The 27,057-nt window shown below is 50.8% G+C and overlaps 1 long non-coding RNA gene across 3 annotated transcripts; it reads right to left on the reverse strand.

Moving 5' to 3' along the window:
- Nucleotides 1-2,793: 2,793 nt before the first annotated feature.
- LOC130854351 (uncharacterized) lies at nt 2,794-24,599 on the reverse strand. 3 transcript variants are annotated; one of them, XR_009053992.1, is made up of 5 exons: nt 24,266-24,599; nt 22,099-22,269; nt 19,435-20,578; nt 3,825-3,860; nt 2,794-3,396 (listed from the first exon to the last, which is right to left on the reverse strand). It is a non-coding gene; the product is annotated as an uncharacterized LOC130854351 (long non-coding RNA). The 3 variants fall into 3 exon arrangements; XR_009053990.1 differs by having other exon boundaries at nt 2,794-3,860; XR_009053991.1 differs by lacking the exon at nt 24,266-24,599 and adding an exon at nt 22,924-23,493 and having other exon boundaries at nt 2,794-3,860.
- Between the last annotated feature and the right edge of the window lie 2,458 nt (nt 24,600-27,057).

Below are 27,057 nucleotides of genomic sequence, written 5' to 3' on the forward strand. Positions count from 1 at the left end.
AAAAGTCGAGATGCCATCAAAAAAAAAAATTTAATGGGACTTCCCTGGTGGTCCAGCGGTTAAGACTCCGCCATTCCATTCCGGGGAGCGTGGGTTCGATCCCTGGTGGGGGAACTAGGATCCCACAAGCCATGGGGCATGGCCAAAAAAAAAAAAAGAGATGCCGTCATTCCCTCAGCAAGCATTTACTGAGTCACTTCATGTGTCAAGTCATAACTATAAGGGGATGGGCTCTTTGTCCCCCAAGAGTTCCCAGCCTCCAGGAGACGCTGTCACACCAGGCTGAGCAAATGCCATACAGCCAGGTCCGGAGCAGCAGTGGGCGCAGAAAGGGGCTGCTACGTGGAGACTCGTGGTAGCAGCTCAACTCCAACACCAGGCAGATCCGGGCCAAGCCCTGGGTCTGAACCTTGCTAGTTCTGGGACTGTGACCAAGTTACTCAACCTCTCTCAACCTGTGCATGCCCCTTGAAAATGAGATTATCGGTACCTGCCTCAGAGAACTGTCATAAAACGATTAAATACAACATACAGTAAAGTCAGAGAAACTTCCACAGAGGAGGTAAGATTTTAGATGCATCAGGACTTAGGAAGGAGGACTGGGGATTTGGTGAAAAGAAAATGTCATTCACAAAGATACCAACACGTACGTAAATGCATGACATGTTTGGAAACCAGCAAGGAATTCAAAGTCATTGCCTGAGGGACTCACAGGAGGAAAGAGCTGGACTTGATCCATGCTACAGAATTTGGACTTTGTCCTGTGGGCATTTGGTCAAAGGACGATGTGCTTTGGAATCAAATAGCTGGGTTCCATCCCCCCCACCCCCACCATACTGTGGGCAGTGAGATGGGGGGATGAGGGGGAACAGCGGGGAGGATGGCAAGCAAGTAGGGATAATAACATCCAACCTGAAGGGCTCCCGAATGGTTTACATCCGGGGTCAGGTAACTTTCTCTGAAGAGCCAGACAGTGGGGCTTCCCTGGTGGGACAGTGGTTAAGAATCTGCCTACCAACTCAGGGGACACGGGTTCGATCCCTGGTCCAGGAAGGTTCCACGTGCCGCGGAGCCCGTGCACCACAACTGCCGAACCTACACTCTAGAGCCCGTGCTCTGCAACAAGAGAAGCCACGGCAATGAGAAGCTCAGGCACTGCAACAAAGAGTAGCCCCCCCGCCCCCCACAGCTAGAGAAAGCCCGCACGCAGCAACAAAGACCAAACGCAGCCAAAAATAGAAAGCCAGATAGTAAATGTTTTCGGATGGGCAGCCCATATGGTTTCTGTCAACTACTCAACCCTGCCAATGCAGCAAGAGCACATCCATAGACCGTACTTATATGAGTGAGTACAGCTATGTCTCAATAAAACTTTATTTACAAAAACAGGCAGTGGGCAAGTTTTGGCCTGCAGGCAATAATTTGCCCACCTTTGCTTTAGATTAGAAAGCAAACCTGAAATCCCCTATAGTACGGTGCCCATCCTCCTTTCCACATGCCAACAGCGGGCACTGTTCCTGGATTCTTGTCTCATGTCCAGTGGCTCCAAGACATGGCTAAATGATCTTAAGATTATACTGTGCTCCCCCAGTCTAAGCTCTAGAGACTGCTGTACATCAAGATAATGTGTTCCACAGAGTGCGAATTGCTTTGCCAGGAGCGCTGAGTGTTTTAGTAATCAATCAATCAATCAGTCAGAGAAAACTCATTAAGCACATGGTGCTGGAGACATTGAGATCACAGAGGCTGAATCTGCAGGAAGAGCAGGTAGTTTGGTGAGAAAGTCCCGCTTCCCAGTTGCCTGAGTTCTACTCACAGTTTTACACAGTTTTAGTCATGCACAATCCTTGAGAGTCACATTTTCCATTTCTTAATCTGTATGATGAAGAAATTCAGCCAAGCAAGGGTGTGGAGAAAAGGAAACCCTCCTACACTGTTGGCGGGAATGTAAATTGGTGCGGCCACCATGGAAAACAGTATGAAAGTTCCTCGAAAAACTAAAAATAGAGTTGCCATATGATCCAGCAATCCCACTCCTGGCATATATCCTTCTCTGGCATATATCTGGAGAAAACTCTAATTCAGAAAGACATGTGGACCCCAATATTCACAGCAGCACTATATACAGTAACCAAGACATGGAAACAACCTAAATGTCCATCAACAGATGACTGAATAAAGAAGATGCGGTATATATAAATAATGGAATACCACTCAGACATAAAAAAGAATGAAATAATGCCATTTGCAGCAACACGGATGGACCTAGAGATGATCATACTAAGTAAAGTAAGTCAGACAGAGAAAGACAAATACTATACGATATCGCTTATATGTGGAATCTAAAATAGGACACAAGTGAACTTATCTACAAAACAGAAACAGACTCACAGACATAGAAATCAGAATTGCGGTTGCCAAGGGGGCCGGGGGTGGGGGAGGGATGGATTGGGAGTTTGGGGTTAGCAGATACAATCTATTATCTATAGGATGGGTAAACAACAAGGTCCTACTGTAGAGCACAGGGAAGTATGTTCAATATCCTGTAATAAACCATAATGAAAAAAAAGAAGAAATCCAGCCAAATGACAATGTGATTCTGAATGTGTGTCAGAGGGCTTTCGGGATGTGGAAGGGCTTCCTGGCACCATCTTGAAGGAAGCCATGCCCATGGGTTGGCCTTCGGGGGTCAGGCTGGCCTTTCTTGGGGGAAGGGACAGCATGAGCCGTGGGGAGAGGAGGTAACTGGCAAGTAGTGCGTGAGCATCAGTCGATCAAGGAAGGGTTCAGGGAAGGAGATGCAGTAAAATGGGAGAAATGGGTGGAGCCAGTGCATTGAAAACTTGGTATTTTTGCTGTCATTGCAAGAAGGAGACTTTTGGGCATATAGGCGTCAAAAACTCAATGCCTGCAGGGGCTGGACAGGTAGGCGTGATGAGTAAGTGGGATGGATGTAACCACAGGGAACCATGAGGACGGGACAGACTGGCAAGTGCATGCCCTGCCCAAGAGAGGTGCTGGCGCTTAGGTGCAGATGACAGCTGCCACGTGGTCTTCATGGCTCAGCGTGGCTGATCTGATTTTTTTTAAGATTGTTGGAAATTTAGATTTGTATGCGAGAGCTCCTGACTTTTAAAAATTGACTGAATTATTTTTATTAACATCACGCCAGCCAAACAAAACCTGGCTGGTTAGAATCTGCCCAAGTTGCCCATTTGAACCTTCAGCTGTGGATGGTGAGGCTGATTTCAGAAAGAGCTTTGGAGAACCAGCAAAGCTAAGAGCACCGCTGAATCTGGTCCCAGCCTCTGCGGATGGAGGCCTCCTTCAGCATTAGATGAGCTACAAGCTTCACCTGGAACTAGGATTACCTAGTTACAGGACCCCCAGTCACATCTGAATTTTAGATAAACAAAGAATACTTTTTTTTTTGCATAAATATATCCTAAATGTTGCATGGGACATACTTAGGCTAAAAAAATATTCGGTTTATCTGAAATTCAACTCAAATGTAACTGAGCATCTTGCATTTTTATTTGATAAAACTGGCAGCTCTCCCTGGAACCCACTCCAGGCTCCAGTGGGGTCAGACCCTCCCAACTCCTCTCAGAGCAGCAGACTCCACCCTCGAGAACACAGGGACACAGTCCACAATGCAGATTTCAAAGGAAAGGGAAGCAGATCACCCTTTCAAGGGCCTGAACGTGGCAGTAACTTTAGGTCATCTATACCTACTACCCTTGACATCAAAGGGTGGATATTCTGGAGCCATCTCAGCCCATCTCCAGTAGGTCCTTTGGCCCTCTGAGCCTCAGTTTCCTCACCTCGTAAACGGCAACAGGAACTCCAATTTCACAGGACTGTCAAGAGGATGAAATAGAATAGACGTACAAGCATTATTACATGGTATCTAGCACCGGGCAGACATAGAGCAAACATTTGTTGTGTGTTCAATGAAATTCTTCCACCTTAGAATGAATGCATTCCTACTGCTCCTGTCACCAAGTCAAGACCTGTCTACAGAGGGTCCCAGAAGGCTGGGGCTGGGCAATATGTGAAGCCCACCATGGCAGGCGATGTCTCTGGGGGTTGGGGAACAGCCAGGGAGCTGAGCTCCTGGTGCACCATCAGGATCACAGTTCAAGGAGAGGATGAGACCCTGGCTTCTTAAGGCTGGAAGTGAAGTGTGCAGAACCCTCCATTTGTCTGTTTGTAACATTCGACATATAACACTGTAAGTTTAAAGTGTACAATGTGGGGGGGGGGTTTGTTTGTTTGTTGTTGTTATTGTTTTTAAAAGTAGGTCCTTGTTGGTTTGTTTGTTTTTAATTTTTTGGCCGCAGCATGCAGCATGTGGGATCTTCGTTCCCCCAACCAGAGGTAGAACCCACACCCCCTACAGTGGAAGCTCCCAGTCTTAACCACTGGACCACGAGGGAAGTCTCTGTTATCTATTTGAAATATAGCAGTGTGTAGGTGTCAGTCCCAAACTCCCAATCTATCCCTCTCCCCACCCTTCCCCACTGGTAGCCATAAATTGATTCTCTGAGTCTGTGGGTCTGTTTCTGTTTTGTAAATAAGTTCATTTGTATCATTTTTAATGCCATTTGTAGCAACATGGATGGACTTGGAGATTATCATCCTAAATGAAATAAATCGGACAAAGACAAATGTCATATGACATGGCTTATATGCAAATTTTTTTAAATGATGCAGAAGGTGTGCAACATGTTGATTTGAGACATTTATACGTTGTAACATGATTGCCATTGTACTGATAGTTGCACCTCTCTGATGTCCCATAATTATCATTTCTTTTCGTGGTGAGACAGTCTCGTCTCTTACCAAGTTTGATAGATGTAATACGATATTGCTGTCTATACTCACTATGATGTGCATTAGACCTTCAGAACTCATGTATCTACTAGTTGCAAGTCTGTATCCTTAAATAACTCTCCCAGTTCCCCACACCCCAACCCCTGGAAACCATCGTTTTACTCTCCATTTGCATGTGTTTGGCTTTTTTAGATTCCACATATAAGTGATACATAGTATTTGTTTCTCTCTGACTCAGCCTAATGTCCCCAAGGACCATCCATGTTGTCCCAAATGGCAGGATGTCATTCTTCCTCATGGCTGAATAATATTCCATTGTGTATATATACACCACATCTTCTCAACCATTCATCTGTCGGCAGACACTTAGGTTGTTTCCATATCTTAGCTATAGTGAAGAATGCTGCAGTACCTACAGGAGTGCACATCTCTCTTCAATATCCTGTTTTCATTTCATTTCCCTTGGGTATATATGCAGAAATGAATTTGCTGGGTCATGTAGTAGTTCTATTTTTTAATTTTTTTGAGGAACTTCTGTGTTGTTTTCCATTGTGGCTAAAGCAATTTACATCCCCACCAACAACGCACAAGGGGTTCCCTTTTCTCCATATCCTCGCCAGCACTTATCTCTTGTCTTCTTGATGAAAGCCATTCTAACAGTGTGAGGTGATAGCTCGTTGTGGTTTTGATTTGCATTTCCCCTATGATTAGTGATGTTGAGCATCTTTTTGGGTACCCATTGGCCATTTGGATGTCTTCTTGGAAAAATGTCTATTTAGTTCCTCTGCCCATTTTTAATCGAATTGTTTGGGAGTTTTTGTTATTTTGGATATTAACCTCTTATCAGGTACATGGTTTGCAAATGTTGCAAATCTATATGTTGTCTTTTCATTTTGTTGATTTTTGCTTTTGCTGGGCAGATGCTTTTAAGTTTGATGTAGTCCCACTTGTTGATTTTTGCTTTTGTTTTTTGTGTTTTGGTGTCACATCCAAAAAATCATTGCCAATGCCAAGTTCAAAGAGCTTCTTCTATGTTTTCTTCTAGGAGTTTTATAGCATCAGGTCTTACATTTAAGTCTTTCGGATCCATTTCTAGTTAATTTTTATGAGTGGTATAAGATTGGAGTCAAATTTCATTTTTCCACATGCTTATCCAGTTTTCTCAACATCATTGTTGAAGAGACTATCCTTTCTCCATTGGGTGTTCTTGGCTTTCTTGTCAAATATGAATTAATTGTATATGCTGGTGGGGAGATAGAGTGTAATTTTGAATTCGGAATCCTCCTTCTGATTTCATGCTTTACCACTGTTCTTCAGCAGCATGGCTACTGCTACAGGTAGTACAGAGATGGTTTGTTAGGCACTCAGAATGTGTTTTGAGAGGCTCAGAGAAACCCAGGACTCGCTCCAGCCACCCTCCTCGCCCTCCATGTTTAGGCCTGAAAGCCAGACCCGAACACAGAACAGCTAGGAAGGCCTTCAAGCATTCTGAGGCAAGAAACAGAACCAGGAGCTTGAAGTTCTTTATCTGATTCCTTCCTCAGACTGCTTAGAGGATGACAAAGGATGTCTTCACTTAAAACACAGAGATGCCACTGCCACACACTTATTTGACACACACACACACACACACACACACACGCACGCACATTAAAAGTCTCTGTGAGAATTTGTTTAAATCTACGTCCCTTGGAAATACTGTATCAGGTTGCTAGGGTTGTGTCTTAGTCCATTCATGCTGCTGTAACAGAAGAACCATAAACTCTGTGGTTTATCAACAGCAAACATTTATTTTTCACAGTACTAGAGGCTGGAAGTCCAAAATCAAGGCACCAGAAGGTTGAGCGTCTGGCGAGGGCCCGCTCCTTGGTTCACAGACAGCACCTTCTCACGGTGTTCTCACAGGGCAGAAGGGGTGAGGGAGCTTCTGGGGTCTCTTACAAGGGCACCACTATCATTCATGAGGGCTCCACCCTCTTGACCTATCACCTCCCAAAGGTCCCACCTCCTAACACCCTCGCATTAGGGGGTTAGGTTTCAATATATGAATTTTAGGGGACACGCAGTCGATAGAACTAGCTGACCTCTATGACTTGAAATCCCTGTAAAGGGAAGCCAGCCTTTCATTCTATGGTGAAACATAGCCTTAAATGCAAATGAAATAACTTCATACTCTTTTCCTATGAAACAACTTCAAAGTAGCTAAAAGATAACAAGTATGCGTTGCATCTGTCTTTGTGTTTCAGGCACCTTGATACGGTCATCACACTCACATCCAGAAGACCCTCAAAGGGAGATGCAAACTCATCATTCTGGAAACCAGAGTCAATGCTAGATTTCTAGAAGCCTGAGCAGGGACTCTGGGCCCTCAGGACTGGCCTAACTGACCCCTTCCAAGCACACCCTCCAGGAAGGGAAGGGCAGTGGGTAAACCCAGCTCTCATCCAGACACCACTCCCACGGGAGACCAGCCCTTTCTGTTCTGTGCCTGCATGGCCTGATCAACGAAATGCAGACAACAAACTTCATTTCTCTCATTGATATTCTTTTTTTTAAATTAAATTTATTTATTGGCTGCATTGGGTCTTCGTTGCTGTGCGAGGGCTTTCTCTAGTTGCTGCAAGTTGCTTTCTCTAGTTTACTCTTCGTTGCGGTGCACGGGCTTCTCATTGTGGGGTTTCTCTTGTTGTGGAGCACAGGCTCTAGGTGCGCAGGCTTCAGTAGTTGCAGCCTATGGGCTCAGTAGTTGTGGCTCTCGGGCTCTAGAGCATAGGCTCAGTAGTTGTGGCGCATGGGCTCAGTGGCTCCGCGGCATGTGGGATCTTCCCAGAACAGGGATCGAACCCGTGTCCCCTGCATTGGCAGGTGGACTCTTAACCACTGCACCACCAGGGACGTCCCTCTCATTGACATTCTTGAGAAGTGTTAAGGACCAATTAAAAATGTATCTAAATGCTTGATGGAAAAATAAGTGTAAGCTACAGACTTGAGCTAAGGGCAATAGGATTTCTGGGGAAGTTTTCTTCCCTCTGTTTTTCCCTCCCTCTTTCCACAAATGGTTCTTGGGTCTTGAGTACCTTGTGCTAAATGCTGGGATCAAAATGACCAAAACAGGGCTTCCCTGGTGGCGCAGGGGTTAAGAATCCGCCTGCCAATGCAGGAGACACGCTTTCGATCCCCTGGTTCGGGAAGATCCCTCATGCTGTGGAGCAACTAAGCCCGTGCGCCACAACTACTGAACCCACACGCTGCAACTACTGAAGCCCACTCACCTAGAGCCCGTGCTCCACAACAAGAGAAGCCACCGCAATGAGGAGCCCTAGCATCCCACGGAAGAGTAGCCCCTGCTCTCCGCAACTAGAGAAAGCCTGCACGCAGCAACGAAGACCCCAACGCAGCCAAAATTTAAAAATAAATAAATAACAAAATGAGCAAAACAGAGGGTGCACTCTCTGCAAGTAATCAGTTCCCTGGACTCTACAATCCCCCCAAAATAATCATACCATGGGGCAGCTGCTTGTGGACAAAGGGCCTGGGGACGCAGTGCTGTTCTCCAAGCGACTGGAAATGAAGAGCACGGGTCATCCAGAGGGGCTAGCTGCTTCCTCAGGCTCCACACAGGCCCCTGATTCACTAACATGGATAGGATTGTAGGTCCCGGGGCTGGACAGATTCTAGAGGTCAGTGAGGCCAGAGCTCTCCCCCGACAGATCAGGAAACTGAGGACACCCAGGCGGGGACCAAGCCTCCCAAAGTCCGTCAAAGCAGATCAGCATCCCAGGCCCTCTGTCTAAACAAAGTCGATTTTCCCTGCCTAACAATTTAATTTATGAGGTTTTTTTAATGGTAATGAGTTGGAACCGCGCACACACACTGAAATGCAGCACAAATCACTGTGAGAGCTGAAAAATGCTAATCTTCCTCCAACATCTCTGCACTATTCTCCTGAAACTACTTGCTCCTGCAAGGTTCCTGTGGGTTAATTACTGCTGCAGAGGAAATAGCACTGATGTGCACCAACTTCCATTGACTGGAACCAGCCAATGTCAGTCCTGCAGGAACAGGCTTGGGTTAACCTGTGAGCCCCACTGCTTACAGGTGAGAGGGATGGGGCTTTGCCCCCAAGACGCCGCTTCCCTCCAGGAATCACACACGGTGCCCCTGCCACCTCGGGGGCCCCTGCGGCGATCCAGTTACCTGCTCACTTATGTTTGACACATCTGATACTCCTGGAGCCTTCCCACCTGCTCCTCGTGGCAGCAACAGCAGGAGGCCCCAAGCTCAGGGCCTGGTATTTCATTTGGCCTGTTTGAAAAGTTCCATCCATACCTAGTGAGCTCATCAATAACCATGAAAGCCACCTTTCTCCCTCTCCAAGTTCCAGGCTTTTTATAATGACTGGCTCCCAATGGAATTTCAAAATTTGGCTGGCTGGTACAGGTCAGGCCCACTTCTGAAGGCAGGGCCATTTACCAAACAGAATCACTTGTGTTCAGGGAAAGCATAAAGAAATCACTCTATACACCTGGATTCTGGGGCTCTGAGGCCTGAGTCCTCTGCTCTCATGTTGCAGGGAATTTGAAAGCTCACTGGCTGTTTGTCCTCCTGTGTGTGCAACAGGGCACCGACAAGTTCTGAGAAAAGGAAGCGTCTGTAATCCTTACATTAATATGCAAATATGTGTTTACCCAGGTGAGGTGCATTGTGAGAGACCCACCTGGCACAGGTTCCCATTCTGCCTTTCCCCTTTATCCCAGGATTCCTGTGGCGGCTGCCCAAATAGGGTTTCCAAAGAAAGTTCCGCTTGCACGCACAGCTCATCTACAAAAATCTTTCACTGAGCCACGTTTTAACAAAAAAAACCTGATATTATTATGCTTGCATTCGGATATGTGGACTGTCATTAGACGATATGATTATAACAAGGGCACCAAGAGTGTCACGTCTCGATAGCACCTGTCCTGGGAGATTCTCGATGGTGCTAAGTATGTTCATCAGTATAATAAGTATTTCATATTTATGGATGCTGCTGTATTTTCTCCCCAGAAGGCACTGATAACCGTGCTCAGGGCCCCAGGATTTGATCTCAGAGCGCTGGGCACTCCCTGCGCTTGGTTCTCACAAGCTCTGGAGGGTAGGACTGAGCCCGTCCTGTTTCTATACCTGGGCTGAGCAGGGTGGCTGGCTTAGTGGCTCAGTAGCCCTGGGGCAGGAGTGAGTGGGTGAAGGTGGGCAGGGATGGGCAGGAAAGCAAAGTCTGGCTCGTAGAGAGAGCGCCAGTCATGGAGGAAGGCTGTGGCACCGGAGAAACCCCACTAGGTGAGGACAGTGGGCAGGAGGTGGCCGCTGCCTGTGGTCTCCTGAACGTGCAGAAGGAGGCAAGTATCTGCCGAGGCGTTTGGCACGAAACACACGGCATCTTGTATGACTAGTTTCTAGGGATCTTCCTGGGGCGGGGGAAGTGGAGGACCCAGGAAGTGTCTGCAATGGCTGACCTGGTTAGCTAATGCCAGGAGTTACACACACTGGCTCCCAAGATCAGGCCCATCCAGGTGTCACTCAGGACCAGCCCCCCAGCAGGTACCATGGAGGCCAAGAGCTGGGCCCAAGTCCCCTCACGGATGGGCATGTCCTTCACATGCTGCCCAGGTGCAATCTGAGCTGCACACCTGGGCGCCAGGCTGTCTCCAGGTGGGCTCGGGCCACGACCAGTGACTGGGCGTCCTCGTGTGTGTGATGGCCACCTGCACCCGGAGCAGCATGGAAGGGACACCTGCCTGCTCTGCAGGGACCCCACCCACCCTCACCCAACCCCCAACCCCCTTTCCCACCTACTCCCACCAAATTCCCACCAGCCACTCCCACCTAACCCCCACCGTCCACTCTCACCCAGGAGTTGCTAACAAATGCATTGAGTCAAAACAGAGCCCACTCCACGACCTCCACTTAGTGGCTCCACCACACTGTCCAACCTTAGACGACCCAAAACAGCACTATTACCTTCCTCAGCCATCACCCCCGTAAAGAAACACAGCTGCTAATGTCCTTACGCACCGCCAGCTGAAGCCACATCGGCCTTTATAAACAGCCCTGTGCACAGGCCAGGAGCACACATCACCCTCGTGCTTGCAGCTGAGGTGTGGGCCCAGGTGCTGACAGCAGGAAGAAAACTCGGCAGCACTCCGCCCCCCCACCCCCAGGTTCACAGAACGCTCTCCACTGTGTTATCCTATTGCATCCTTGTCTCCAGCAGCACACTGAAGCTCAGAGAGGTTCAGAGGCAGAAAGTGACAAAGCCAAATCAAGCTCAGGTCTTCTGACCAAAAAAGGAAATGTGAGAGCAGTCAAACACCCCAGAAAGGGGGGAGAAGAGCTCTGTAATGTCTCCTGGGATGCTGCCAGGTGTTTCTCTTTGAACATTATTAGCCATAAAGAGGCCTAAGGACCAGGGCCAAGGATTTTTCTTTGTACTTTCCTAGAATATTTGAGGTCTCAGTTTGAAACATTTTTGAGACTCTACCTGCTAGAGGTTCCAAACCAGTTCCTGCCCTCAGGGTACTTACAGTCCTAGAGATGAGAGCAGCAGGAAAGCAAATCATGACCATAGAGTCTCAGGGAAAATGAGAGAGGTCTCTGAGCAGTTCAGAGGAGGGTGATTTTTTCTGCCTTAGGGAGGAAGCTGTCTTTGGAGGAAGCTGGGATGACACCGAGTGAGGATTTTGCAGGATGAATAGGAGTTTGCCAGGCGGTTGAGAAATTGGGAGTTATTCCTGGCAAAGGGAACCATACTTATCAAGGCCATGGGCATGATCAGCATGCAGATGATGGAGAATACAAGTTTCTCAGTGCTTTCCAGATCCCAGAGTGACAGGAAATGAGGCCAGGAATATAAACAGGGTCCAGGTCATGGTACCAGCTTTACATGCCAGGCGAAGAGCTTGGATGTGACCCACAACTAATCGGCAGTCATGGAAGCATTTCAACAAGAGTGCACGCAGAGGAATGGATAAAGAAGATGTGGTGCATATATACAATGGACTGTTACACAGCCATAAAAAAGGATGAAATAATGCCATTTGCAGCAATATGGATGGACCTAGAGATGATCATACTAAGTGAAGTAAGTCAGAGAAAGACAAATATCATATGATATCACTTATATGTGGAATCTAAAATATGACACAAATGAACTTATTTACAAAACAGAAACAGACTCACAGACATAGAGAACAGACTTGTGGTTGACAAGGAGAAGCGGGTGTGGGAGAGGGATGGATTGGGAGTTTGGGATTAGCAGATGCAAACGGTTACATATAGGATGGATAAACAACAAGGTCCTACTGTAAAACTACAGGGAACTGTATTCAATATCCTGTAATAAATGATAATGGGGGAAAAAAAAAACAGGAGTGCATGGTCAGATTCCCACTGTCACTGGTTACTCTACTCCGGGGGCCCCAACCCCCGGGCGGAGCAGCCTGTTAGGAACCGGACCGCCCAGCAGGAGGTGAGCGACAGGCAGGCGAGTGAGAAAAGCTTCCTCTGATGCTCCCACGGCTCCCCATCGCTCACATTGCCGCCTGAACCTTCCCCCTCCGCCCCCCACCCTATAGAAAAATTGTCTTCCACAAAACCGGTCTCCGGTGCCAAAAAGGTTGGGGACCCCTGCTCTACTCAGTCCGGAGAGAGTTTCAAAGGAGAAGCAAAGAGACTAATAGATCAACTATTGCCATAGTCCAGGCAAGAGAGATGGGGGCCCAGGTGGGGCCGCCGAGCTGCTGAAGGGAGGACTGACTCAGGAGACAAGGGTTAGAGAGTAACCTCAACCAACAGACTAGAATAGGGGAGGGGAGGTGGAGTCGAGTATGACACCTAGGTGTCCTGTCTCTCGAACCTGGTTGAGTTGTAGCATCCCCAGCTGACGTGGGAAATACCGGGAGGTACGCAGACTTAGAGAGGAGGATGGTGCGTTCATTCCTGGCCATCTTGGATTTGAGACGTCCGTGGGACCCTCCGGTCAAGGTGCCCCTTGTGCACTTGGAAATGTGAGTGTGGAAGAGAGTGCAGACGAGTGACCTCAGCAAGCGTGTTTTCCATGGGCTGGTAGAGAAGTCATGAGAAAGTGAAGACGAGAGTGTAGACCAGTCCTGAGTGTGTGCAGCGAACGGTGAAGAGAAGGAAAATCAAAGTCCTGCAGGGTCACAGAATTGACTTCCCTAGGACACGAGAGAGCCGGAGGGAGTGAGGGGTGGCCTTGGGGCCAAGATGCAGGCAGACATGTAGACAGGCGGCCGGGAATAGGAAAGGGCAGCTTGTTCCCAGTTCCTGGAGAGAACAAGAGACAGATGCATGAGGGCAGACATCACTTGGTAAGTTGAAATAAAGGGGGACAAGAAATCAAGAACTATATATTGTTCTCCTTTATAAAAAATGGGCTTGATGAAAAAGTTATCTAGATAATTGTTACACTTTGATGTGACCAGGTAAGAGAATCTTTAGAAAGATAAACTAATTCTAAGTGTGATATGGTCCTATCTCTCCATAGGGTGTGCACGTGCATTCATGATACACCAAATGTCCTGTGGAAAAAAGTCCTCTTGAATCTGGCAAAACTGAATTATTTTACTAAGATTTTTTTAAAACCATAAAAATAATAGGTTCCAGCAGATAAAACCACTGCACATTGAACACCACATAGACTTCAGCTACCCCTACTTAGGATTATCAAAATCTATGAAAACATAATGCAAATTTCTGCTCATCTAAGAAAAAGGCTCTCTATCTTGGTATCTGTTCTTCCAAAAACCACCAAACTCGCTCAAGAGGAGAGCTTCAACCTCCCAAAGGAGAAGCAACTCCCCTCACACAGAGCCAAGTGAAAATGCCTTTGGAGACAAGTTTGAGGGCATTTTGAAGACTTTGATGTGCAGAGAAACTTCAAGCTTGAAAAAACAAGAGGCGAGAAGAAATAAACGTTTCCAGTATTTTAAAGAACCAAGGCATCAAACTGCTCATTTGACCAAGGGGAGACTTACAAAAAAGCCTTGGTATGTAGGTTGAATCCAAAGCGGATCACCATGGCTACAGGCTTTTAAACCATCACTCACTGTGAACAGGAGTGGTGTTGTGTCCATATTTGGGGCCCATCCATCAAATACCCCCCTCTGCAGAGCATACAGACGCAGGTCCCACCACCCTGGGGTCACATTGCAGGACAAACGGCAAGGCAATTACAGCATCTGCCACAGAGGGGCGCTGTGAGAGATAAATGATGTGGTCCAGAGTGGCGCAAGGTAGCCCCTCCCACTGCCTGAGAAGAGGTGGTCACACCTCCCCACCAGTAGCACTTGGGAAAGAGAGCAAACTCGAGGGGAGGGGGCAGAGCATGTCCCCTGGCACCAGGTGAATCCCCTGGAGAGAAACCAAGCCCTTCAGTGAGTCACTCCCTGGCTATGCTTCTCAGGAGTCCTGCTTTCTGTGCCTCAAGAGTTTGGGGGATCAAATCAGGGTCTCCAGGCAGGCTTCCGGCTCCAAAAGCTCACTGTTCAATTTCCACATCTTCTTAGCAGGATAACTGGGGGCAGGGAGAGGAAAAAAGGAAGACTCAGCAAATGTGATTGCCTCCCAGGAAGGAGGAGACCACGGATGCCACACCAGGCTGGGAGCCCAAAGGCTGGGTGTGATGCAGGCACAAGAGGAGTATATGACAGAAACCCTCTGGACAGAGCTGAGGACTTGTGTGTCCAAATGAGATACAGTCTCCTCTTCCCAATCCCATTATTTTCCTCTTGGAAAGTTTTTTGTACATCTTGAGTTCAAAGGAAAGGTTTGGACTAAAGAGAGGCGGATCCCCAAAGCAGGTACTTGTTGGAACACGTGATTTGCCGAGCACTGACAGGGAAGGACAAGAAGCCGTGGACCCACGTCCCCAAGGTCCTTAGGCAATGGCAGGGCACCCGCTCTGAGTCAGAGGACGGGCATGCATCTACTACTCCCAGCTCCTCCACCACCACCACAACAAGCCGTGTCTTTCTCTTTCCCACGTCCCTGGGCTGAGAAGCAGGCGTGGTCCATTGTGGCAGGTTTACATCAATGAAAACACATTCCTGGACTCCTCGATTCTATTGACGCGTGCAGTTTCTGAGGCTGCATGGCCCCTGACCTCTGGCCAGTCCCTATTTATTCCTCCGCACAACCCACTCATCCATCAGGGCATGACGGTGCCCTTGGGAGATGCCTCTCGCTCAGCCCCGGGGGGAGACCTGCAGGGATCCAGGAGTGCACAGTCTGCCCCATGCTGGTGCCCAGAGCATCCTCAAGGGCACTGGCTGGGCATCTGGTGGTATGAACCTGCCCGCCATGGTGCCACCTCCATGTCAGTGACTGGGTTGCATTCATTCATTCATTTGGGGGATAGGTATTGTGTGTTCCCAGGGCTGGCCTCTCCGCCAGGTGTTGAGGGTGTGATGGGAGGCAGAGCAGGCACAGTCCCACCCCTGACGGAGCGTAACTTTTGGTGAGAAGACATGTCGGACGCAAACAAAGAAACCAGTCTCTGGTGGTGATGAGTGCCGTGGGGAGCGCCAAGGTTGTCGGGGGTGTGGGTGTTAATATCAGGGGCGCCTCTCTGAAGGCTAAAAGCCTGAGTGATGACCTTCAAGGACATTTCAGCCCTGGTCCCTGAGCAGGAGAGCCCAAAGGGAAGCCATGATGGAGGCCCAGGTCACGAGTGTGAGCCGGAAAGCCCAGGCACTGTCCTAGCTCATCAAATACAGGCATCTGGGACTTCCCTGGTGGTCCAGGGGTTAGGACTCTGAGCATCCACTGCAGGGGGCATGGGTTCGATTCCTGGTCGGGGAACTAAGATCCCCCGTCCAAAGGAAAAATACAGGCTCCCACTGCCCAGAGCATGAGTAACAGTATCCAGGCCTCTGTCCCCTCAACCCACCGCTGAGGCACAGGGCTTGCATGGATGCCAGTGGAGGAGGGACGCTATGGACTCCTCACAAAAGGAAAGCAACCACGCAAGGCCCGCTCCACTGGGAAGAGAGGTCATCCCTGCAAGGACTCAGGGTGGCTCACCGTTGGTCTGGATTCCCCAGGTGACCTTCCAGTCACGCCCGTCACAGGATCGGAAAGACCTCAGCGCGTGGTGGCAGGCAGGCAGCGCCCATGAACTGGCACCCTTGCCCCAGCGTGTGGGTGCAGCCCCCACTTAGTGTTTGGTCCCTTTCTTGGAAGAGGGATTGGTTCAGGTACAGCCAGGGTCCCCAGGGCTCTGGGATCCTGGGCCTGGCTGCCTTCACACCCTCCCTTCTGGAAGCTCCCCTTCTCCTGAGGTGATGAGTGACCTTGACTCACATGGGTGAAATAATGGCTTTCAGTCTCAACCTTCTTGGTCACATTGCAACACAGCCCTCTGGAAAGAAGAACTAGTTCCCAGGTGCCAGCTCAGGGAATGGCAAACACCTCCCAGGCTGGGCTTACCAAACTCCCCGTCACACAGTCAGTGCAGGTGCCAGAACCGCTCTGGCCCACTGCCACCAAAGGTGTGACAGCAGGGCCTCAGGGAGGTCGAGGCCGGAGGACTGGGGCTGAGTCCCAGATCTTGCTTTGCTGTGTGACTTTAGACAGATAGCTCAACCTCTCTGAACTGCTGCATCTGTACCCACATGTGAGTTGTGGAGAGAATGGAGCGAGAAAATGGCCATGAAAGCACTTTGTGAGTTTGAATGCACCACACCAGTGAGCATCGTTCTGTCTGGTTGAATAATTGATCCTAATGGATGAACTTCTGAGGTTTTACCGAAGGTGTTCTTGGGATATGAGAACGGATAGCCCTGAATCCACTCCAATGTTTTTAGTATATCAGCAAGTCAATTTCCAGGGTAAAATCCAAAATATAAACTCCATGCCACATTGCAGAGCTTTATAAGATGTCAGGAGGTTCCCATAGATGTAAATATCATAATACATTCTTTGCTCCAAAACAATTCCTTGCAGACCCAGAACTGGAACTTCCATAGCACTCCTGGCTGTGAGTTGACCCTGCCATGAAATACAACTGGGGGGCCCAACAGGGGCTTAGGCTGTTTTCTCTGAAGCAAGCCTTTTTGTATCTTGTAATTTATACTATGGGAGAAGGAGGAACAAGTTCTTCAAAGCTACATGCTTCAAAGCGGCACAAAGAATCCACCCCCCCTGCCCAGCGGACCCCTCTCTGGTCGGTACTACTTGCTGTTCACATGGGTCCATACTCTTTTTTTTTTTTTTAAGAACCTTTATTGAGATACCATTGACATACAATAAACTGCATCTATTTAAAGTGTACACTTTGATACTCTTTTCCGTATCAGTAATGTATATATGGCAATCCTCCACACTGTTTAAATGCCTCTTCTGAGAAGAAATTGCTAAACTTTCACCATTCCATTTTATCAGCCAAAAGAGAGGCAAGACTCGGGCCCTTCCTCACCCACAGGAATAACATCAGCCTAATTACGATGCCCAGGGACAAAGGACCGAGCATCTGGCTGTGAACAGAGGTGGGCTGGACAGGAAGGAACAAGCAGGCTGGGCCTGCAGAAGGCTGTTCACCACATCACACACACATGTCTTGGCTGGTCTTCTTCCCCAGTGGTAGGAGGGAACTCCCCCAGCTCAGTAAGTAGCAGTCTGATCCTGCTTGAAAAATATGGGGTGTGAGGGACCTCATGGCGGTCCTATGGTTAAGAGTCTACACTTTCAGGCAGAGGCCACAGGTTCGATCCCTGGTCAGGGAACTAAGGTGTCACACGCTGTGCGGTGCGGCCAAAAGAAAAAAAATACGGGATGTGAGCCCTGGACGGCTCCAGTGAATCCAAAACCAACTGCAGTAGAACCTCCATCTTTCCTCTCCATGATCTCAGAGGGGGAGTTTAAGAAACGCTGATACCCAAGCCCCACTTGCAACCAGCTAGAAGGCAGCATCCCAAACGCCCCGCGTCCAAGACCATCCTCTTTGTTTCCCCTCTCCGCGTGCTCTTCCTACGTCCTCCCCATCTCAATCCACAGCTCCATCCTCCAACTTCAGCAAACACCCAGAAGTCATCCTTAATTCCTCTTGCCTTCATGCCCCGTGTCCAGTCCATCAGAAACATATGTCAGTACTGCCTCTCCAAGAACTCCGGGGCCACACACTGCCTCCCCTTGCCTGGCCCTATGGCCAAGGACCTGCTTACTCCCGACGTTATCTCTTGCATCCTTCTCCCTGACCTTTGAACAGGCCACCTTCGTTCCCGGTTCCTATCGGGGCCTCTGCACGGCACCCCCTCCCTCTGGAACGCTCATCCCAGGTCTGGCTACTCCCCATCGTATGAATTATCTCCTGGTCTGCTCTGGTCTGCTCCGCTCCCCTATCTAAAGTCAGTCTTCCCCTCCAGCCTCCGCTCCAGCCCACCTCTGTTACATTGTGCATTTTATTTTTCTCTTCCTGTGATGTGTTGATCATGTCTCCCACGAGCGCCATCAGCCAGGGGCCATGTCCACCTCACTCACCACCGTATCCCTGGCACCTGAGCCCTTCCAGGGTGAGCATGGGCTGCTCAGAAAGCACCTAATCACCACCCCTGAGATTCCAGGAGCTTCGAGCAGACTGGGTTCGGTACAGCACACGGACACTTCCTGGGGTCACCAACAGCCAGTGTCAACACCTCAGACCGCAGGGCCGTGACCGAGTTCCTGGTGTGCCCGCCGAGGCCAGTCAGCGCTGAGGGGGATCCCTGAGCCTCCTCCACCCCCGGCCGCCTTTTCTCAGGGGCTGCCCCCTCCCCCCAGGAGTTGGGCTGCAGCCCAAGTGCCAGGCCCCCCGAGCCCCGGAGTCCCAGGAAGGAGGGCATGCTTCTCCCCTTCTTGGCCTTACCGCCCGGCCAGGCAGGCCTGGCCGTTTTCCCAACTCTACGGCTGGGACAAAGACGGCTTTATCACCCCACCTACTTCTCACGGGTGTTATGAAACTACTGTTTGCTTGGAAAACACTCTAAGCAACTTGGGTAAAGGTGCCTGTGGCGCAGATGACGCTGCTGTCTTCGGGCCAGGCCAGGGAGGGCCATGCCAACTCGTCATCCGGTCACTGCCTTGCCCGCCCGAGGGACAGGCGGCGCCCAGCCGCCCTCCCCCCCCCCGTCACCAGGCCTGTGTCACCAAGCCTGCTGGCCACGCTGTGGTCCCACAATATGCCCACGAGGTGTGTATGCATTCCTGAGGCCGCCTGACCCACTGATTTCAGCAGAATATGAGCTCTCCGTGGCCACCGAGCGCCCAGCCTGCCCTGTCGTCAGGCAGGAGAGCCGAGGGTCACCTGGGGATAACCTGCTCGGGCCACGTGGGATGGGGCCGCGGCCTCGGTGCCAACCTCGCAGGCCGGTAGCTGGGACTGGAGGAACTTGGTCTTGGCCCCTGGCCTGGAGAGGGCAGATCTCAACCTGCAGGCAGGCACTCAGGTGCCCCTCACCGGCTGCAGGCACAGCGGCTACCATGTTGCCATGACAACCGTACTTGGCAACCATCTCTCTGCGCACCGCCCCCCCCACCGGGGAGGGGATCGCCCCCAGCACTGACCAGGCATTTCCTGAGGAGCTTGAGGCTGATGATGGAGAAAGGTCGAAGGGTGGGCAGTGCGAGCGGACAGTGGGCACGCCTGCCACTCAGCCAACAGGGTGGCCTTCACTTCCGACTGGACGCTGGACTCAGCCCCACCAGGTCTCTCTCCCTGAGCCTCCACCCAGGGGCTGCCGCTCCCCTAAAGCGGGTGGCGAGGCGCTTAGCAGACAGAGAACAACAGACAGCATGTACATTTAATTATAACTCTCCCAGATAGGAAGGGCTGGCTATATACAGTATGTCTGCCTGTTACTAATTATATTTATTTTCAAACGTCGGTGGGGGGGCGGGGAGAGGGATCTTCTGAAGATGAGTCAGAAAAAAAATCCTTTGGTGTTATGAAAGCAGAGAGACGTCTCCCAAGGGTGTCTGTCTGCAACGCATGGCTGTCACCGCCTGACAATGGAAAGCCCACGCCGAGCCAGCCACACCACTGAACACCTCGAGGTGGCTCTCCTGGCCCCGGGGTCCCCTCAAGTTGGCACCTGAGCAGTTGAAAGGCCTGTCCCCCCGGGAGAGCTGAGCCTCCTCTTCCTGCAAAGACAGGGCCATGCAGCATCCGCTGTCACCTTCGTTGGGAGGCAACGTGCCAGCTGAAGCACAGCAAAGGTGTTTTCCCCACCAAAGGAAAAGCATTCTGCCCAGATGGCCGAAATGAAAAGGCTCCTCTTCAATCCCCGTGCAGCCCACGATGTTATTTATAACAACATCACAAACGCCTAGAAACCCAAAATAGTCCCCCCCACGCCTGGCATTCGCCGTGCACACTTTGGTGGGGGTCAGACCACTGGCCTGTCTAATTTCAGCTGGACGCGGGCCTCACACACGTGCGCACTCCCCTCCGTGTCTGTGTGTGTGAGCTGCACACGGCTGCTGGGGGAGGCGGCGGTGTTCATCCGGCCCATCATCTCCTCCTCCTCCGAGGCGCTCAGCTGCCCCGCCCCCTCCCCACATACGCACCGCGGGGTGAGGGGCACAGGGAGCCCAAGGTGACACATCCGCCCGAGGGAGCCTTTCAAAGCCATCGCCTTCAGAACGGGTTTTCCAATAATTTTTCAAATAGTCACACGTGTTTTGTTTGCTTTCTTCCAGGAAGGCCGCACTGTTTTGGAAAAGGGAGGGGGAGGAAAAAAATGTGAGTTCATTTCCTGAGTCTTTCAAATACTTCTCCGTAGACAGAGCGCTGAGAAGCTGCGGCCAGAGGGCAGAACAAGCTCAGGGCCACAGCACACGTGGGGTGCAGAGCGGAACTTGGCCCCCACCCGTGCTCTTTACAGGCCACCGGGGGGGGGAAACCGGATTCAGCAACGAGGCGGCGTGGAAGGACCTGGGGGAGCAGGTCCCCAGAAATGTCGTGAAGGCCAGCTGCTTTTGGAAGGGGTCTCCCTGTTTGTCCAGGCAAGGTTGGAGGATTCAAGCAGTTTATCTGAAGGAGAAGGCGGAAAACAGATCCAGGGACTGATAAATTAGGGACCCAGGAGAGAGTTACGGGAGCAGCCTGCACTCGTCAGGGTGCTTTTCACATATGTGATTCTACCCCATGAGCAGTGGCGCCGTTCCACATGGAAGGCTCTGGAGGGTACATGGCAGATCCGAGGGCATCCCACCCTCTGCCCCAGACTAAGCCATCTTTCCCAGGTGACTCAGCCTCTGTCCCCCTTCTTCAGGGCTGTAGCTGGCATCATGTGCAAAAGGCACGGTGGGGCGAGCTGGCCCGTGTCTGTCTGTCCATCCGCCCCACTAGGATAAAAACTCCATGAGGACAGGGACTCAACTTTTCACCCGCGTGTGCAGAGACCAGCACAGAGCCGTGAGCACAGTCGCCCTACCACGTGTATTTGTCAGATGAATGAATGAAGGAAAGAATGGATGAACCAAAATCTCCTGCCCAAAAGGAGGAAAGAAGGCCCAAGAGAGAGACGCGGCAACTCCGAGTGTTTCAGCTGTGACACAGCGAGGTTCACGTTGAAACCAGTGGACTGGCCCCCCACACTGCGCCTCCATGGCCGAGGGGCTTGGCTGCTGGGCCTGGGGCCGCTCTGCCCTTCCTATCAAGGTTCTGTGCAGCGCGGGCAGGACGCGGGCCCCTGGGCAACAGATGCGGGCCAGCACCCTTGTGACGGATGGACACTCAGGACCCAGGAGAGCTGCGCTTCATCCTGCAGGCAGCCTGGCAAGTCAGGGGCCAAGCCTGGAATCAGACCCGTCAGTCCTGCCCATGAAGTCCCCGATGGGCTCATGGACCGAAGCAATGATCTGGTTTTCAGAGCAATGGTCCCAATTCAGGGGCCTAGCCTCTAAGAAATCCTTCCCCCTTTCCCACCCTGGCTTCCCCTGCTCTCCTCCAAGAGCCTAAGGTGGCTTCTGTAACAGTGAGACTGAGGAAAAGAAAAAGGGACAGAAGGACAAGCAAAAGATGGGGACGGCATGAGACAAGGGACCTCTGAAGGGTGATTCAGTGCTTTGTCTTTTACCCTGGTTTTACACACAAGCATCTGTAAGCTCTGTTTACACCCCGGCTTTGCCTTCAGATCAGGACCTCTGGGAAAACACAGGGCCCCGGCCCTCGAAGGCCCCCAGCCCAGCGGTGATGCCCGACGGGCAAACCCCAGCGCAGCCTACCTCCGTGTGGCACAGAGGCAGCCATCTGGCTGTCACCACCCCTGGGTCTGCAGCTCCTCCAAGGAGATGGGAGAGCACAGTCCCAGCCTCCAACGGCCAGTTCCTCTCCTTTGCCTCTAAATTCCTGACTCTGCTGGGTTGAAGTTTATGAGAAAATGGATCCAGACATTTCTAAGGGAAAGAAAAGTGAGGAACTGGTAACAAATCACCCTTCCACAAGACCACATTCTGTGCCCAGGTCACACAAAGTAAATGTTGAAAAGCCTCCTTTCCTGTGATAGGTGGCCCTTTGGAAGTGACTCTGCGGCCTCGTGGGCGCAAGGATGCGTAACACACAGCGGAGAAGACCTGAGACGCCAGGACGGGCTCGCGTAGGCTGCGTCCCGTCCCGCCACCACGCTCTCCAAAAGGCCACTTGGCTCCAATGTATCATATGACTTGTTCTTAGAGTTACATTTTAACTGACAAAGTTTAACAACAACTGTGAGTTATGGCCTTCTAAAACTGGCAGCAGAAAAATGAATTGAGGAAGTAATGGAAAAAAACCACAAGTGAAGCCACTCTATATTATGCACAATTTCTGTTGTGTGTTTTTTTTTCCTTTCCAAGCATGTGTGTGTGTGTGTGTGTGTGTGTGTTTTCGAATGGTAGAAAATATTTTCCAGATACGCTGCCCTGGCATTCCCAAGCACATATTTATGCCAAGTTTATAAAAAGCAGCTACAGACAGGGTTGACCGAAAGGACTGCTCTGCTGTCTGGCTTCCAGAAGGTGCTGAGCTGCTCACCCTGTCACCAGGACACAGACTAACCTCCTAAAACTCACCTTCTGCATCATGCACCTGAACGAGGACAAACCCACGGGACGGCGTGACCTGAAGGGATGTGGGGCCCCTGCTGTTCCAGGCCTTCACATCACACTTTTGATTTGCAAGGTGCTTCAGTGACCTGTGCTTTACCATTTTTAGTCATTCGAAATCCCCACGCAGACACAAAAAGGAAAGTGTTCCGAGGCGCATTTCACAAATATCTGGACGGCTCCGAGGGGCAAGAGCAGGTAGAGGCTCGCAGGCATCACTTTCTGAATTGTTCAGAGCAGATGGTGGTGCCGCGTGGCTGAGCCTGGGTCAAACCGTCTGCATTTACTCGTGTTGGCCTGAGACGCTCCAAACCCCTCCCCTCACCCCTTCGTGGGTGAGGCCCCCTGCTACCCAGTGAGAAGCTCCAGCCACCCCTGGACGGTAGAGGGACATCGCCCTGAGACACCCTGAGCCACTGCCCGCCTGCACCCACATCCAGACTCTCACCGGCCCCCGGGGCGGGGCCTCCAATTGCCTCCCTCCCCCACCACGGCCTTAATAAGGATGATAGTAACCTGCTCTGTGGCTTTCCTGGGGGTGACTAATTGGTTAATCCTGGGAAGGCCCTCTGACGATGACAAGCCGGGTATTACTCACGGGGGTGAAGGCAGGCACCTGCCTGAGTCTGGGCCTGAGTCAGCAGAGAGACCTCCCACCTGCAGCCAGGCTGGGCGCGCTGGCCCGGGTCCCTGCTCAAGGTCAGGGTTGGCTAAGGGGAGGGGTGTGGCCAGCTCGCCTCCGCGGCCTGTGCCCTGTGAGCCGCGCTGAGTTTGGGAACTGTGTCTCATGGGCGTCTGCGCGGTTGAATAAGCCTTCAAATGACTGCCAAGAGGGCAGCCCACCTTCACAATATCAGTCAAGACGGTATTTCCTGGTCATTGTTAGGGGAAAATGCTTTAATCACGGCAAATTCCTCCCAAGCGATGCCGTTTTCTTCCTTCCTCTGGAGGAAGGCGGGCTGGGGCGGCGGTGGGCAGCCTGGGGGACCTGAGGTCGGGGGTACCAGGAGGAGACAGCTAGGCTGTCTCGTCTCCAGCCCCTGGTCCGCTCAGGCTGCTCACATCTCCCAGGAAGAGGAAGCGGCAGCAAGAAGTGGGAACCAGAGGCCAAAACCAGTGCGTAAAGGCGAGGGTCGCTCAGGACCACGCCCCCGCCCACCCTTGACCCGGCGCGGGGGGATTTTGACACAGGCAGCTGGGAAGCCAAGAACAGAAATCCTTTAAGCAGCGCAACCTGATGCCAAGATTCCGCAGCCCGGGAGCCCGTTTCCTGCGCTCCGCACATTCCTCCCCCGCCCCCCGCCAGCACCTTCGCCCAGTGACCCCGCTCCACGCAGCCTCTGCGCACAAGACACGGGTTTCTTCTTCTAGAACACAAGTCATGCGGCCGGGAGGATTGCAGGCACTTCTGCTTTCTCTTTTAGATCCCCAGGTCCTTAGGAGTTTGTCATGGCCCTTTCTCCCTCCGTAGATGGCCTGGAACCCTAGAGGCCCCCACAACACAGAATGATAAAGATCTGAAAACAGGATGGAAGGATGGGACCCTGAGGGCGGGAAAGAGGGCAGAGGGGCTACTCATCTTTGCAGGCGGCCAGGGGTGGACGGGGTTGGGGGTGTAGGGCAGAGCAGCGGGAACAGCCTATGAAATGACTGTTCTGTTCTGTTTGGAAAGAGGTGGGTGGAAATGACAGTTTGGAGAGGATTAGAACGAGGGAAAACGGTTTCAGGGGAAGCAGCCTCTTTTCTCCAGTTCTAACAGTGCCATCAAGTGGCTGTGTGAGTAAGTGCAGGGCAGAGCCTCCGGGCAGCCCGCGCTGACCCCGTGGAGAGAGGAGAGATGGGGCTTTGCAGAGGGCGCCCTGCTGAGCGCTTTGCCGGGGCCAACCTCTCGCCTCTCAGCCGCGTAGCCAAACACCTTTCCCTAGAATGGACTGCAAGGAGATGGGGAAGATAGCTCCCCAAGTATACTCTTAATCCCCCCTAATGGATACCGGCCACCAAGTTCACCGGGTTCCTGCTTCATTTAGCCTCTACACACACACACTGACATCACTGGGAGACAATAGGACAAAAGTCATGGTCCCACAAGAGGCACTAAGCACATTTCCAACCAGAGAAATGGTCAGTGACCAGAGCAAGCCTGCCTGGGCCACCAGACCTCTGTCTACATTTAAAGGAGAGCTGAGGGCAAAAGGGTGCTGGCCGACACTTGGCAAGGGGAGCACACCTGGGGAAGCCTGGCCAGCATCCCTCAAGCTAAACTTCCAGCCAGGGACACAAGTATTCTCGCATTTCCCTTAACTGTAGTTGCATTCTCTCTCTCTTTTTTTTTTAACTCTGAAAATCAAAATCAATGTACCTCAGAACTCCACAAGTGGTTTTCTTTCTAAAGAGAGGCATTTTACTGAAACAGAAGACTTTCCCAGAAGTTGTGTGTTTGGTACCTGAAACCGAGATGCTGGTGGAGCAAGGCTCAGTGAGAACATTCCCCCAAGAGTCGGGGGCCCTGATGCTTGTCAAGCCCTGACTCTAAGCTGCTGTGTACCACTGGGAGGTGACCTCATGCTCTAGCCTCACTTTTCTGTAAAAACAGGGCATAGAGCTAGAGTCACGGTTTTCAAAACTCCACTCCTCAGTCCCAGGGGAGGGATGCCAGTTTGATGGGAGTTTGCCCACCATCTCCTCTACCTGAACATCTCAGCTTTTATCCATCTTTTATAATTGGCTCTTGGGTAAGATCTTATGTGAACAAAGGGTTCCACGGTGTCATAGCCACTTTTTTTTTTTTTTAATCTTTTGGCTACACTGCTCGGCATGTGGGATCTTAGTTCCCCGACCAGGGATCGAACCCTCTCCCCCTGCAGTGGAAGTGCAGAGTCTTAACCACTGGACCTCCAGGGGAGTCCCTGTCATAGCGACTTTTGAGGCACCTACCCAGACCATGACTCTGGGACGGTCCCCCTGCCAGCAGAGCCGAGGCCCAGACACCTTGTCTGTACTTCATGACTGCAGAGCCAGATGACAATTGACTGCCCAAGAGATGGACACCTGCTCCAAGTGAGCCAATCTGATTCCCTCTCCCCAGCATTTGAAACTGGGTCAGACTGGGTCCAAGTCAGTCTCCATCAGAGATGACGCGGCCACTAGGGTGGCTGTCTGGGATCGTGAGATGGAGGAGCCCCAAGCATCAGCCCCAGCTTTCCACTCCCCATGGCGCCCTGCCCTACAGTAAACCACACCTGTTAAAAGCTTCAAAAGCTCTAGACAAGATCCTCTAAAAGCTTCTCTCCATCTCTAAGAAATAGCAAGATCACCCTGCCCAGTCCAATATACCTCATCTCCCCGAACCACATGCTGCTTTAAAAAAAAAAAAAAGTTCAGTTTCTAAGTAGACTATGTAATCTTTTTTTTTTTTTTTTTTTTTTTTTTGCTATGTTGTGTCTTCGTTGCTGCACGAGGGCTTTCTATAGTTGGGGCACACAAGGGCTCCTCTTTGCTGCAATACGCGGGCTTCTCATTGTGGTGGCTTCTCCTGTTGTGGAGCACAGGCTCTAGGCACGCAGACTTCAGTAGTTGCAGCATGCGGGCTCAGTAGTTGTGGCTCTCGGGCTCTAGAGCACAGGCTCAGTAGTTGTGGCGCACAGGCTTAGTTTCTCTGCAGCATGTGGGATCTTCCCAGCCCAGGGATTGAACCCGTGTCCCCTGCATTGGCAGGCAGATTCTTAACCACTGCACCACCAGGGAAGTCCCGAAATAGACTATGTAATCTTATGAACTAAACTGTTTACTAGAGCAGGCATATAATGATTCAGTAAATACCAACATTATCATTACCTTTATTATTGATATATTCAAAGGCTGTTTACAAATCAATCATATTGTTCTGTTGCTATAAATTTTCATTCAAAAACATTTTGTTGTTCATATGTCCTTGGACCACATCTACCGATAACACTTTTTAAAATTTATTAGTCCTGAAATCTTCCATCCAAGGACTTATGCATCTGTAAATATGCTAGTTCATTCATCCTTCCATTTTCTTAGATGCTCTGAGATTTACCAAAGAAATAGATGGCAAAAATCCCTTCACTAAGAGCTTAC

This window comes from Hippopotamus amphibius, chromosome 5, assembly GCF_030028045.1.
Source record: "Hippopotamus amphibius kiboko isolate mHipAmp2 chromosome 5, mHipAmp2.hap2, whole genome shotgun sequence".
NCBI classification, from domain to species: Eukaryota; Metazoa; Chordata; class Mammalia; order Artiodactyla; family Hippopotamidae; genus Hippopotamus; species Hippopotamus amphibius.